Source organism: Lissotriton helveticus, chromosome 2_1 (assembly GCF_964261635.1).
Source record: "Lissotriton helveticus chromosome 2_1, aLisHel1.1, whole genome shotgun sequence".
In the NCBI taxonomy this organism is placed as follows: domain Eukaryota; kingdom Metazoa; phylum Chordata; class Amphibia; order Caudata; family Salamandridae; genus Lissotriton; species Lissotriton helveticus.
In genome coordinates, this window is record NC_136059.1 from 1,630,726,359 (window position 1) to 1,630,742,508 (window position 16,150).

The window sequence follows — 16,150 nt, forward strand, 5'->3', positions numbered from 1 at the left end:
CTTCTAAGGAGCCAAAACTCAAGATTTGGCTCATGGTTAAAAGTGAATTAAAAGGACCCAAATGCTCACTTCGAGGGCTTAAAACGTGTTTATTCACTGCGGGAAGAGATATAAACAACATTTAGAGTAAATTAATGTTCATGCAAGAACGTTCAATTTTTCATGCAAAACGATCGATGACCCGCGACCTGATGAAATTGCTACGAGATGACCAAAATGGTCCGTTTTGAAAATTTTCATCTTTCAACTAATTTTGACTCTCAGAGGTGGATCATCACTTTTGGATATAAAATGAGCATCTTTATCGTCATTGTCATGCTTCTAGGGAGCCAAAACTCAAGATTTGGCTCATGGTTAAAAGTGACTTAAAAAGGCCCAAATGCTCACTTTGAGGGATTAAAACGTGTTTATTCACTGCGGGAAGAGATATAAACAACATTTAGAGTAAATTAATGTTCATGCAAGAACGTTCAATTTTTCATGCAAAACGATCGATGACCCGCGACCTGATGAAATTGCTCCGAGATGACCAAAATGGTCCGTTTTGAAAATTTTCATCTTTCAACTAATTTTGACTCTCAGAGGTGGATCATCACTTTTGGAGATAAAATGAGCATCTTTATCGTCATTTTCATGCTTCTAGGGAGCCAAAACTCAATATTTGGCTCATGGTTAAAAGTGACTTAAAAAGGACCAAATGCTCACTTCGAGGGCTTAAAACGTGTTTATTCACTGCGGGAAGAGATATAAACAACATTTAGAGTAAATTACTATTTATGCGAGAACGTTCAATTTTTCATGGAAAACGATCGATGACCCGCGACCTGATGAAATTGCTCTGAGATGACCAAAATGGTCCGTTTTAAAACCTTCCATCTTTCAACTAATTCTGACTTTCAGAGGTGGATCATCACTTTTGGAGATAAAATGAGAATCTTTATCGTCATTTTCATGCTTCTAAGGAGCCAAAACTCAAGATTTGGCTCATGGTTCAAAGTGAATTAAAGAACCCAAATGCTCACTTCGAGGGCTTAAAACTTGTTTATTCACTGCGGGAAGAGATATAAACAACATTTAGAGTAAATTAATGTTCATGCAAGAACGTTCAATTTTTCATGCAAAACGATCGATGACCCGCGACCTGATGAAATTGCTCCGAGATGACCAAAATGGTCCGTTTTGAAAATTTTCATCTTTCAACTAATTTTGACTCTCAGAGGTGGATCATCACTTTTGGAGATAAAATGAGCATCTTTATCGTCATTTTCATGCTTCTAGGGAGCCAAAACTCAATATTTGGCTCATGGTTAAAAGTGACTTAAAAAGGACCAAATGCTCACTTCGAGGGCTTAAAACGTGTTTATTCACTGCGGGAAGAGATATAAACAACATTTAGAGTAAATTAAAGTTCATGCAAGAACGTTCAATTTTTCATGCAAAATGATCGATGACCCGCGACCTGATGAAATTGCTCCGAGATGACCAAAATGGTCCGTTTTGAAAATTGTCATCTTTCAACTAATTTTGACTCTCAGAGGTGGATCATCACTTTTGGAGATAAAATGAGCATCTTTATCGTCATTTTCATAATTCTAGGGAGCCAAAACTCAAGATTTGGCTCATGGTTAAAAGTGACTTAAAAAGGCCCAAATGTTCACTCCGAGGGCTTAAAACGTGTTTATTCACTGTGGGAAGAGATATAAACAACATTTAGAGTAAAATAATGTTCATGCGAGAACGTTGAATTTTTCATGCAAAACGATCGTTGACCCGCGAGCTGATGAAATTGCTCTGAGATGACCAAAATGGTCCGTTTTGAAAATGTTCTTCTTTCAACTAATTTTTACTCTCAGAGGTGGATCATCACTTTTGGAGCTAAAATGAGCATCTTTATAGTCATTTTCATGCTTCTAGGGAGCCAAAACTCAAGATTTGGCTCATGGTTAAAAGTGACTTAAAAGGACCCAAATGCTCACTTCGAGGGCTTAAAACGTGTTTATTCACTGCGGGAAGAGATATAAACAACATTTAGAGTAAATTATTGTTCATGCAAGAACGTTCAATTTTTCATGCAAAACGATAGATGACCCGCGACCTGATGAAATTGCTCCAAGATGACCACAATGGTCCGTTTTGAAAATTTTCATCTTTCAACTAATTTTGACTCTCAGAGGTGGATCATCACTTTTGGATATAAAATTAGCATCTTTATCGTCATTTTCATGCTTCTAGGGAGCCAAAACTCAAGATTTGGCTCATGGTTAAAAGTGACTTAAAAACGCCCAAATGCTCACTTTGAGGGATTAAAACGTGTTTATTCACTGCGGGAAGAGATATAAACAACATTTAGAGTAAATTATTGTTCATGCGAGAACGTTCAATTTTTCATGCAAAACGATTGATGACCCGCTACCTGATGAAATTGCTCTGAGATTACCAAAATGGTCCGTTTTAAAACCTTCCATCTTTCAACTAATTCTGACTTTCAGAGGTGGATCATCACTTTTGGAGATAAAATGAGCATCTTTATCGTCATTTTCATGCTTCTAAGGAGCCAAAACTCAAGATTTGGCTCATGGTTAAAAGTGAATTAAAAGGACCCAAATGCTCACTTCGAGGGCTTAAAACGTGTTTATTCACTGCGGGAAGAGATATAAGCAACATTTAGAGTAAATTAATGTTCATGCAAGAACGTTCAATTTTTCATGCAAAACGATCGATGACCCGCGACCTGATGAAATTGCTACGAGATGACCAAAATGGTCCGTTTTGAAAATTTTCATCTTTCAACTAATTTTGACTCTCAGAGGTGGATCATCACTTTTGGAGATAAAATGAGCATCTTTATCGTCATTTTCATGCTTCTAGGGAGCCAAAACTCAAGATTTGGCTCATGGTTAAAAGTGACTTAAAAAGGCCCAAATGCTAACTTCGAGGGCTTAAAACGTGTTTAGTCACTGCGGGAAGAGATATAAACAACATTTAGAGTAAATTATTGTTCATGCGAGAACGTTCAATTTTTCATGCAAAACGATCGATGACCCGCGACCTGATGAAATTGCTCCGAGATGACCAAAATGGTCCGTTTTGAAAATTTTCATCTTTCAACTAATTTTGACTCTCAGAGGTGGATCATCACTTTTGGATATAAAATGAGCATCTTTATCGTCATTTTCATGCTTCTAGGGAGCCAAAACTCAAGATTTGGCTCATGGTTAAAAGTGACTTAAAAGGACCCAAATGCTCACTTCGAGGGCTTAAAACGTGTTTATTCACTGCGGGAAGAGATATAAACAACATTTAGAGTAAATTAATGTTCATGCAAGAACGTTCAATTTTTCATGCAAAACGATCGATGACCCGCGACCTGATGAAATTGCTCCATGATGACCACAATGGTCCGTTTTGAAAATTTTCATCTTTCAACTAATTTTGACTCTCAGAGGTGGATCATCACTTTTGGATATAAAATGAGCATCTTTATCGTCATTTTCATGCTTCTAGGGAGCCAAAACTCAAGATTTGGCTCATGGTTAAAAGTGACTTAAAAGGACCCAAATGCTCACTTCGAGGGCTTAAAACGTGTTTATTCACTGCGGGAAGAGATATAAACAACATTTAGAGTAAATTACTATTTATGCGAGAACGTTCAATTTTTCATGGAAAACGATCGATGACCCGCGACCTGATGAAATTGCTCTGAGATGACCAAAATGGTCCGTTTTAAAACCTTCCATCTTTCAACTAATTCTGACTTTCAGAGGTGGATCATCACTTTTGGAGATAAAATGAGAATCTTTATCGTCATTTTCATGCTTCTAAGGAGCCAAAACTCAAGATTTGGCTCATGGTTCAAAGTGAATTAAAGAACCCAAATGCTCACTTCGAGGGCTTAAAACTTGTTTATTCACTGCGGGAAGAGATATAAACAACATTTAGAGTAAATTAATGTTCATGCAAGAACGTTCAATTTTTCATGCAAAACGATCGATGACCCGCGACCTGATGAAATTGCTCCGAGATGACCAAAATGGTCCGTTTTGAAAATTTTCATCTTTCAACTAATTTTGACTCTCAGAGGTGGATCATCACTTTTGGAGATAAAATGAGCATCTTTATCGTCATTTTCATGCTTCTAGGGAGCCAAAACTCAATATTTGGCTCATGGTTAAAAGTGACTTAAAAAGGACCAAATGCTCACTTCGAGGGCTTAAAACGTGTTTATTCACTGCGGGAAGAGATATAAACAACATTTAGAGTAAATTAAAGTTCATGCAAGAACGTTCAATTTTTCATGCAAAATGATCGATGACCCGCGACCTGATGAAATTGCTCCGAGATGACCAAAATGGTCCGTTTTGAAAATTGTCATCTTTCAACTAATTTTGACTCTCAGAGGTGGATCATCACTTTTGGAGATAAAATGAGCATCTTTATCGTCATTTTCATAATTCTAGGGAGCCAAAACTCAAGATTTGGCTCATGGTTAAAATTGACTTAAAAAGGCCCAAATGCTAACTTCGAGGGCTTAAAACGTGTTTAGTCACTGCGGGAAGAGATATAAACAACATTTAGAGTAAATTATTGTTCATGCGAGAACGTTCAATTTTTCATGCAAAACGATCGATGACCCGCGACCTGATGAAATTGCTCCGAGATGACCAAAATGGTCCGTTTTGAAAATTTTCATCTTTCAACTAATTTTGACTCTCAGAGGTGGATCATCACTTTTGGATATAAAATGAGCATCTTTATCATCATTTTCATGCTTCTAGTGAGCCAAAACTCAAGATTTGGCTCATGGTTAAAAGTGACTTAAAAACGCCCAAATGCTCACTTTGAGGGATTAAAACATGTTTATTCACTGCGGGAAGAGATATAAACAACATTTAGAGTAAATTATTGTTCATGCGAGAACGTTCAATTTTTCATGCAAAACGATTGATGACCCGCTACCTGATGAAATTGCTCTGAGATTACCAAAATGGTCCGTTTTAAAACCTTCCATCTTTCAACTAATTCTGACTTTCAGAGGTGGATCATCACTTTTGGAGATAAAATGAGCATCTTTATCATCATTTTCATGCTTCTAAGGAGCCAAAACTCAAGATTTGGCTCATGGTTAAAAGTGAATTAAAAGGACCCAAATGCTCACTTCGAGGGCTTAAAACGTGTTTATTCACTGCGGGAAGAGATATAAGCAACATTTAGAGTAAATTAATGTTCATTCAAGAACGTTCAATTTTTCATGCAAAACGATCGATGACCCGCGACCTGATGAAATTGCTACGAGATTACCAAAATGGTCCGTTTTGAAAATTTTCATCTTTCAACTAATTTTGACTCTCAGAGGTGGATCATCACTTTTGGAGATAAAATGAGCATCTTTATCGTCATTTTCATGCTTCTAGGGAGCCAAAACTCAAGATTTGGCTCATGGTTAAAATTGACTTAAAAAGGCCCAAATGCTAACTTCGAGGGCTTAAAACGTGTTTATTCACTGCGGGAAGAGATATAAACAACATTTAGAGTAAATTAATGTTCATGCAAGAACGTTCAATTTTTCATGCAAAACGATCGATGACCCGCGACCTGATGAAATTGCTCCAAGATGAGCAAAATGGTCCGTTTTGAAAATTTTCATCTTTCAACTAATTTTGACTCTCAGAGGTGGATCATCACTTTTGGATATAAAATGAGCATCTTTATCGTCATTTTCATGCTTCTAGGGAGCCAAAACTCAAGATTTGGCTCATGGTTAAAAGTGACTTAAAAAGGCCCAAATGCTCACTTTGAGGGATTAAAACGTGTTTATTCACTGCGGGAAGAGATATAAACAACATTTAGAGTAAATTAATGTTCATGCAAGAACGTTCAACTTTTTCATGCAAAACGATCGATGACCCGCGACCTGATGAAATTGCTTCGAGATGACCAAAATGGTCCGTTTTGAAAATTTTCATCTTTCAACTAATTTTGACTCTCAGAGGTGGATCATCACTTTTGGAGATAAAATGAGCATCTTTATCGTCATTTTCATGCTTCTAGGGAGCCAAAACTCAATATTTGGCTCATGGTTAAAAGTGACTTAAAAAGGACCAAATGCTCACTTCGAGGGCTTAAAACGTGTTTATTCACTGCGGGAAGAGATATAAACAACATTTAGAGTAAATTACTATTTATGCGAGAACGTTCAATTTTTCATAGAAAACGATCGATGACCCGCGACCTGATGAAATTGCTCTGAGATGACCAAAATGGTCCGTTTTAAAACCTTCCATCTTTCAACTAATTCTGACTTTCAGAGGTGGATCATCACTTTTGGAGATAAAATGAGCATCTTTATCGTCATTTTCATGCTTCTAAGGAGCCAAAACTCAAGATTTGGCTCATGGTTCAAAGTGAATTAAAGAACCCAAATGCTCACTTCGAGGGCTTAAAACTTGTTTATTCACTGCGGGAAGAGATATAAACAACATTTAGAGTAAATTAATGTTCATGCAAGAACGTTCAATTTTTCAAGCAAAACGATCGATGACCCGCGACCTGATGAAATTGCTCCGAGATGACCAAAATGGTCCGTTTTGAAAATTTTCATCTTTCAACTAATTTTGACTCTCAGAGGTGGATCATCACTTTTGGAGATAAAATGAGCATCTTTATCGTCATTTTCATGCTTCTAGGGAGCCAAAACTCAATATTTGGCTCATGGTTAAAAGTGACTTAAAAAGGACCAAATGCTCACTTCGAGGGCTTAAAATGTGTTTATTCACTGCGGGAAGAGATATAAACAACATTTAGAGTAAATTAAAGTTCATGCAAGAACGTTCAATTTTTCATGCAAAACGATCGATGACCCGCGACCTGATGAAATTGCTCCGAGATGACCGAAATGGTCCGTTTTGAAAATTGTCATCTTTCAACTAATTTTGACTCTCAGAGGTGGATCATCACTTTTGGAGATAAAATGAGCATCTTTATCGTCATTTTCATGCTTCTAGGGAGCCAAAACTCAAGATTTGGCTCATGGTTAAAAGTGACTTAAAAAGGCCCAAATGTTCACTTCGAGGGCTTAAAACGTGTTTATTCACTGTGGGAAGAGATATAAACAACATTTAGAGTAAAATAATGTTCATGCGAGAACGTTGAATTTTTCATGCAAAACGATCGTTGACCCGCGACCTGATGAAATTGCTCTGAGATGACCAAAATGGTCCGTTTTGAAAATGTTCTTCTTTCAACTAATTTTTACTCTCAGAGGTGGATCATCACTTTTGGAGCTAAAATGAGCATCTTTATAGTCATTTTCATGCTTCTAGGGAGCCAAAACTCAAGATTTGGCTCATGGGTAAAAGTGACTTAAAAGGATCCAAATGCTCACTTCGAGGGCTTAAAACATGTTTAGTCACTGCGGGAAGAGATATAAACAACATTTAGAGTAAATTATTGTTCATGCGAGAACGTTCAATTTTTCATGCAAAACGATCGATGACCCGCGACCTGATGAAATTGCTCCGAGATGACCAAAATGGTCCGTTTTGAAAAATTTCATCTTTTAACTAATTTTGACTCTCAGAGGTGGATCATCACTTTTGGATATAAAATGAGCATCTTTATCGTCATTTTCATGCTTCTAGGGAGCCAAAACTCCAGATTTGGCTCATGGTTAAAAGTGACTTAAAAAGGCCCAAATGCTCACTTCGAGGGCTTAAAACGTGTTTATTCACTGCGGGAAGAGATATAAACAACATTTAGAGTAAATTATTGTTCATCCGAGAACGTTCAATTTTTCATGCAAAACGATCGATGACCCGCGACCTGATGAAATTGCTCCGAGATGACCAAAATGGTCCGTTTTGAAAATTGTCATCTTTCAACTAATTTTGACTCTCAGAGGTGGATCATCACTTTTGGAGATAAAATGAGCATCTTTATCGTCATTTTCATAATTCTAGGGAGCCAAAACTCAAGATTTGGCTCATGGTTAAAAGTGACTTAAAAAGGCCCAAATGTTCACTCCGAGGGCTTAAAACGTGTTTATTCACTGTGGGAAGAGATATAAACAACATTTAGAGTAAAATAATGTTCATGCGAGAACGTTGAATTTTTCATGCAAAACGATCGTTGACCCGCGAGCTGATGAAATTGCTCTGAGATGACCAAAATGGTCCGTTTTGAAAATGTTCTTCTTTCAACTAATTTTTACTCTCAGAGGTGGATCATCACTTTTGGAGCTAAAATGAGCATCTTTATAGTCATTTTCATGCTTCTAGGGAGCCAAAACTCAAGATTTGGCTCATGGTTAAAAGTGACTTAAAAGGACCCAAATGCTCACTTCGAGGGCTTAAAACGTGTTTATTCACTGCGGGAAGAGATATAAACAACATTTAGAGTAAATTATTGTTCATGCAAGAACGTTCAATTTTTCATGCAAAACGATCGATGACCCGCGACCTGATGAAATTGCTCCAAGATGACCACAATGGTCCGTTTTGAAAATTTTCATCTTTCAACTAATTTTGACTCTCAGAGGTGGATCATCACTTTTGGATATAAAATGAGCATCTTTATCGTCATTTTCATGCTTCTAGGGAGCCAAAACTCAAGATTTGGCTCATGGTTAAAAGTGACTTAAAAACGCCCAAATGCTCACTTTGAGGGATTAAAACGTGTTTATTCACTGCGGGAAGAGATATAAACAACATTTAGAGTAAATTATTGTTCATGCGAGAACGTTCAATTTTTCATGCAAAACGATTGATGACCCGCTACCTGATGAAATTGCTCTGAGATTACCAAAATGGTCCGTTTTAAAACCTTCCATCTTTCAACTAATTCTGACTTTCAGAGGTGGATCATCACTTTTGGAGATAAAATGAGCATCTTTATCGTCATTTTCATGCTTCTAAGGAGCCAAAACTCAAGATTTGGCTCATGGTTAAAAGTGAATTAAAAGGACCCAAATGCTCACTTCGAGGGCTTAAAACGTGTTTATTCACTGCGGGAAGAGATATAAACAACATTTAGAGTAAATTAATGTTCATGCAAGAACGTTCAATTTTTCATGCAAAACGATCGATGACCCGCGACCTGATGAAATTGCTACGAGATGACCAAAATGGTCCATTTTGAAAATTTTCATCTTTCAACTAATTTTGACTCTCAGAGGTGGATCATCACTTTTGGAGATAAAATGAGCATCTTTATCGTCATTTTCATGCTTCTAGGGAGCCAAAACTCAAGATTTGGCTCATGGTTAAAATTGACTTAAAAAGGCCCAAATGCTAACTTCGAGGGCTTAAAACGTGTTTAGTCACTGCGGGAAGAGATATAAACAACATTTAGAGTAAATTATTGTTCATGCGAGAACGTTCAATTTTTCATGCAAAACGATCGATGACCCGCGACCTGATGAAATTGCTCCGAGATGACCAAAATGGTCAGTTTTGAAAATTTTCATCTTTCAACTAATTTTGACTCTCAGAGGTGGATCATCACTTTTGGAGATAAAATGAGCATCTTTATCGTCATTTTCATGCTTCTAGGGAGCCAAAACTCAATATTTGGCTCATGGTTAAAAGTGACTTAAAAAGGACCAAATGCTCACTTCGAGGGCTTAAAATGTGTTTATTCACTGCGGGAAGAGATATAAACAACATTTAGAGTAAATTAATGTTCATGCAAGAACGTTCAATTTTTCATGCAAAACGATCGATGACCCGCGACCTGATGAAATTGCTCCGAGATGACCAAAATGGTCCGTTTTGAAAATTTTCATCTTTCAACTAATTTTGACTCTCAGAGGTGGATCATCACTTTTGGAGATAAAATGAGCATCTTTATCGTCATTTTCATGCTTCTAGGGAGCCAAAACTCAATATTTGGCTCATGGTTAAAAGTGACTTAAAAAGGACCAAATGCTCACTTCGAGGGCTTAAAATGTGTTTATTCACTGCGGGAAGAGATATAAACAACATTTAGAGTAAATTAAAGTTCATGCAAGAACGTTCAATTTTTCATGCAAAACGATCGATGACCCGCGACCTGATGAAATTGCTCCGAGATGACCAAAATGGTCCGTTTTGAAAATTTTCATCTTTCAACTAATTTTGACTCTCAGAGGTGGATCATCACTTTTGGAGATAAAATGAGCATCTTTATCGTCATTTTCATGCTTCTAGGGAGCCAAAACTCAATATTTGGCTCATGGTTAAAAGTGACTTAAAAAGGACCAAATGCTCACTTCGAGGGCTTAAAATGTGTTTATTCACTGCGGGAAGAGATATAAACAACATTTAGAGTAAATTAAAGTTCATGCAAGAACGTTCAATTTTTCATGCAAAACGATCGATGACCCGCGACCTGATGAAATTGCTCCGAGATGACCGAAATGGTCCGTTTTGAAAATTGTCATCTTTCAACTAATTTTTACTCTCAGAGGTGGATCATCACTTTTGGAGCTAAAATGAGCATCTTTATAGTCATTTTCATGCTTCTAGGGAGCCAAAACTCAAGATTTGGCTCATGGGTAAAAGTGACTTAAAAGGATCCAAATGCTCACTTCGAGGGCTTAAAACATGTTTAGTCACTGCGGGAAGAGATATAAACAACATTTAGAGTAAATTATTGTTCATGCGAGAACGTTCAATTTTTCATGCAAAACGATCGATGACCCGCAACCTGATGAAATTGCTCCGAGATGACCAAAATGGTCCGTTTTGAAAAATTTCATCTTTTAACTAATTTTGACTCTCAGAGGTGGATCATCACTTTTGGATATAAAATGAGCATCTTTATCGTCATTTTCATGCTTCTAGGGAGCCAAAACTCAAGATTTGGCTCATGGTTAAAAGTGACTTAAAAAGGCCCAAATGCTCACTTCGAGGGCTTACAACGTGTTTATTCACTGCGGGAAGAGATATAAACAACATTTAGAGTAAATTATTGTTCATCCGAGAACGTTCAATTTTTCATGCAAAACGATCGATGACCCGCGACCTGATGAAATTGCTCTGAGATGACCAAAATGGTCCGTTTTAAAACATTCCATCTTTCAACTAATTCTGACTTTTAGAGGTGGATCATCACTTTTGGAGATAAAATGAGCATCTTTATCGTCATTTTCATGCTTCTAGGGAGCCAAAACTCAAGATTTGGCTCATGGTTAAAAGTGACTTAAAAAGGCCCAAATGCTCACTTCGAGGGCTTAAAACGTGTTTATTCACTGCGGGAAGAGATATAAAAAACATTTAGAGTAAATTAATGTTCATGCAAGAACGTTCAATTTTTCATGCAAAACGATCGATGACCCGCGACCTGATGAAATTGCTACGAGATGACCAAAATGGTCCGTTTTGAAAATTTTCATCTTTCAACTAATTTTGACTCTCAGAGGTGGATCATCACTTTTGGAGATAAAATGAGCATCTTTATCGTCATTTTCATGCTTCTAGGGAGCCAAAACTCAAGATTTGGCTCATGGTTAAAAGTGACTTAAAAAGGCCCAAATGCTAACTTCGAGGGCTTAAAACGTGTTTAGTCACTGCGGGAAGAGATATAAACAACATTTAGAGTAAATTAATGTTCATGCAAGAACGTTCAATTTTTCATGCAAAACGATCGATGACCCGCGACCTGATGAAATTGCTCCAAGATGACCAAAATGGTCCGTTTTGAAAATTTTCATCTTTCAACTAATTTTGACTCTCAGAGGTGGATCATCACTTTTGGATATAAAATGAGCATCTTTATCGTCATTTTCATGCTTCTAGGGAGCCAAAACTCAAGATTTGGCTCATGGTTAAAAGTGACTTAAAAGGACCCAAATGCTCACTTCGAGGGCTTAAAACGTGTTTATTCACTGCGGGAAGAGATATAAACAACATTTAGAGTAAATTAATGTTCATGCAAGAACGTTCAATTTTTCATGCAAAACGATCGATGACCCGCGACCTGATGAAATTGCTCCAAGATGACCACAATGGTCCATTTTGAAAATTTTCATCTTTCAACTAATTTTGACTCTCAGAGGTGGATCATCACTTTTGGATATAAAATGAGCATCTTTATTGTCATTTTCATGCTTCTAGGGAACCAAAACTCAAGATTTGGCTCATGGTTAAAAGTGACTTAAAAAGGCCCAAATGCTCACTTTGAGGGCTTAAAACGTGTTTATTCACTGCGGGAAGAGATATAAACAACATTTCGAGTAAATTATTGTTCATGCGAGAACGTTCAATTTTTCATGCAAAACGATTGATGACCCGCGACCTGATGAAATTGCTCTGAGATTACCAAAATGGTCAGTTTTAAAACCTTCCATCTTTCAACTAATTCTGACTTTCAGAGGTGGATCATCACTTTTGGAGATAAAATGAGCATCTTTATCGTCATTTTCATGCTTCTAGGGAGCCAAAACTCAAGATTTGGCTCATGGTTAAAAGTGACTTAAAAAGGCCCAAATGCTAACTTCGAGGGCTTAAAATGTGTTTAGTCACTGCGGGAAGAGATATAAACAACATTTAGAGTAAATTATTGTTCATGCGAGAACGTTCAATTTTTCATGCAAAACGATCGATGACCCGCGACCTGATGAAATTGCTCCGAGATGACCAAAATGGTCCGTTTTGAAAATTTTCATCTTTCAACTAATTTTGACTCTCAGAGGTGGATCATCACTTTTGGATATAAAATGAGCATCTTTATCATCATTTTCATGCTTCTAGGGAGCCAAAACTCAAGATTTGGCTCATGGTTAAAAGTGACTTAAAAGGACCCAAATGCTCACTTCGAGGGCTTAAAACGTGTTTATTCACTGCGGGAAGAGATATAAACAACATTTAGAGTAAATTAATGTTCATGCAAGAACGTTCAATTTTTCATGCAAAACGATCGATGACCCGCGACCTGATGAAATTGCTCCGAGATGACCAAAATGGTCCGTTTTGAAAATTTTCATCTTTCAACTAATTTTGACTCTCAGAGGTGGATCATCACTTTTGGAGATAAAATGAGCATCTTTATCGTCATTTTCATGCTTCTAGGGAGCCAAAACTCAATATTTGGCTCATGGTTAAAAGTGACTTAAAAAGGACCAAATGCTCACTTCGAGGGCTTAAAACGTGTTTATTCACTGCGGGAAGAGATATAAACAACATTTAGAGTAAATTACTATTTATGCGAGAACGTTCAATTTTTCATGGAAAACGATCGATGACCCGCGACCTGATGAAATTGCTCTGAGATGACCAAAATGGTCCGTTTTAAAACCTTCCATCTTTCAACTAATTCTGACTTTCAGAGGTGGATCATCACTTTTGGAGATAAAATGAGCATCTTTATCATCATTTTCATGCTTCTAAGGAGCCAAAACTCAAGATTTGGCTCATGGTTCAAAGTGAATTAAAGAACCCAAATGCTCACTTCGAGGGCTTAAAACTTGTTTATTCACTGCGGGAAGAGATATAAACAACATTTGGAGTAAATTAATGTTCATGCAAGAACGTTCAATTTTTCATGCAAAGCGATCGATGACCCGCGACCTGATGAAATTGCTCCGAGATGACCAAAATGGTCCGTTTTGAAAATTTTCATCTTTCAACTAATTTTGACTCTCAGAGGTGGATCATCACTTTTGGAGATAAAATGAGCATCTTTATCGTCATTTTCATGCTTCTAGGGAGCCAAAACTCAAGATTTGGCTCATGGTTAAAAGTGACTTAAAAAGGCCCAAATGTTCACTTCGAGGGCTTAAAACGTGTTTATTCACTGTGGGAAGAGATATAAACAACATTTAGAGTAAAATAATGTTCATGCGAGAACGTTGAATTTTTCATGCAAAACGATCGTTGACCCGCGACCTGATGAAATTGCTCTGAGATGACCAAAATGGTCAGTTTTGAAAAATTTCATCTTTTAACTAATTTTGACTCTCAGAGGTGGATCATCACTTTTGGATATAAAATGAGCATCTTTATCGTCATTTTCATGCTTCTAGGGAGCCAAAACTCAAGATTTGGCTCATGGTTAAAAGTGACTTAAAAGGACCCAAATGCTCACTTCGAGGGCTTAAAACGTGTTTATTCACTGCGGGAAGAGATATAAACAACATTTAGAGTAAATTAATGTTCATGCAAGAACGTTTAATTTTTCATGCAAAACGATCGATGACCCGCGACCTGATGAAATTGCTCCAAGATGACCACAATGGTCCATTTTGAAAATTTTCATCTTTCAACTAATTTTGACTCTCAGAGGTGGATCATCACTTTTGGATATAAAATGAGCATCTTTATTGTCATTTTCATGCTTCTAGGGAACCAAAACTCAAGATTTGGCTCATGGTTAAAAGTGACTTAAAAAGGCCCAAATGCTCACTTTGAGGGCTTAAAACGTGTTTATTCACTGCGGGAAGAGATATAAACAACATTTCGAGTAAATTATTGTTCATGCGAGAACGTTCAATTTTTCATGCAAAACGATTGATGACCCGCGACCTGATGAAATTGCTCTGAGATTACCAAAATGGTCAGTTTTAAAACCTTCCATCTTTCAACTAATTCTGACTTTCAGAGGTGGATCATCACTTTTGGAGATAAAATGAGCATCTTTATCGTCATTTTCATGCTTCTAGGGAGCCAAAACTCAAGATTTGGCTCATGGTTAAAAGTGACTTAAAAAGGCCCAAATGCTAACTTCGAGGGCTTAAAATGTGTTTAGTCACTGCGGGAAGAGATATAAACAACATTTAGAGTAAATTATTGTTCATGCGAGAACGTTCAATTTTTCATGCAAAACGATCGATGACCCGCGACCTGATGAAATTGCTCCGAGATGACCAAAATGGTCCGTTTTGAAAATTTTCATCTTTCAACTAATTTTGACTCTCAGAGGTGGATCATCACTTTTGGATATAAAATGAGCATCTTTATCATCATTTTCATGCTTCTAGGGAGCCAAAACTCAAGATTTGGCTCATGGTTAAAAGTGACTTAAAAGGACCCAAATGCTCACTTCGAGGGCTTAAAACGTGTTTATTCACTGCGGGAAGAGATATAAACAACATTTAGAGTAAATTAATGTTCATGCAAGAACGTTCAATTTTTCATGCAAAACGATCGATGACCCGCGACCTGATGAAATTGCTCCGAGATGACCAAAATGGTCCGTTTTGAAAATTTTCATCTTTCAACTAATTTTGACTCTCAGAGGTGGATCATCACTTTTGGAGATAAAATGAGCATCTTTATCGTCATTTTCATGCTTCTAGGGAGCCAAAACTCAATATTTGGCTCATGGTTAAAAGTGACTTAAAAAGGACCAAATGCTCACTTCGAGGGCCTAAAACGTGTTTATTCACTGCGGGAAGAGATATAAACAACATTTAGAGTAAATTACTATTTATGCGAGAACGTTCAATTTTTCATGGAAAACGATCGATGACCCGCGACCTGATGAAATTGCTCTGAGATGACCAAAATGGTCCGTTTTAAAACCTTCCATCTTTCAACTAATTCTGACTTTCAGAGGTGGATCATCACTTTTGGAGATAAAATGAGCATCTTTATCATCATTTTCATGCTTCTAAGGAGCCAAAACTCAAGATTTGGCTCATGGTTCAAAGTGAATTAAAGAACCCAAATGCTCACTTCGAGGGCTTAAAACTTGTTTATTCACTGCGGGAAGAGATATAAACAACATTTGGAGTAAATTAATGTTCATGCAAGAACGTTCAATTTTTCATGCAAAGCGATCGATGACCCGCGACCTGATGAAATTGCTCCGAGATGACCAAAATGGTCCGTTTTGAAAATTTTCATCTTTCAACTAATTTTGACTCTCAGAGGTGGATCATCACTTTTGGAGATAAAATGAGCATCTTTATCGTCATTTTCATGCTTCTAGGGAGCCAAAACTCAAGATTTGGCTCATGGGTAAAAGTGACTTAAAAGGATCCAAATGCTCACTTCGAGGGCTTAAAACATGTTTAGTCACTGCGGGAAGAGATATAAACAACATTTAGAGTAAATTATTGTTCATGCGAGAACGTTCAATTTTTCATGCAAAACGATCGATGACCCGCAACCTGATGAAATTGCTCCGAGATGACCAAAATGGTCCGTTTTGAAAAATTTCATCTTTTAACTAATTT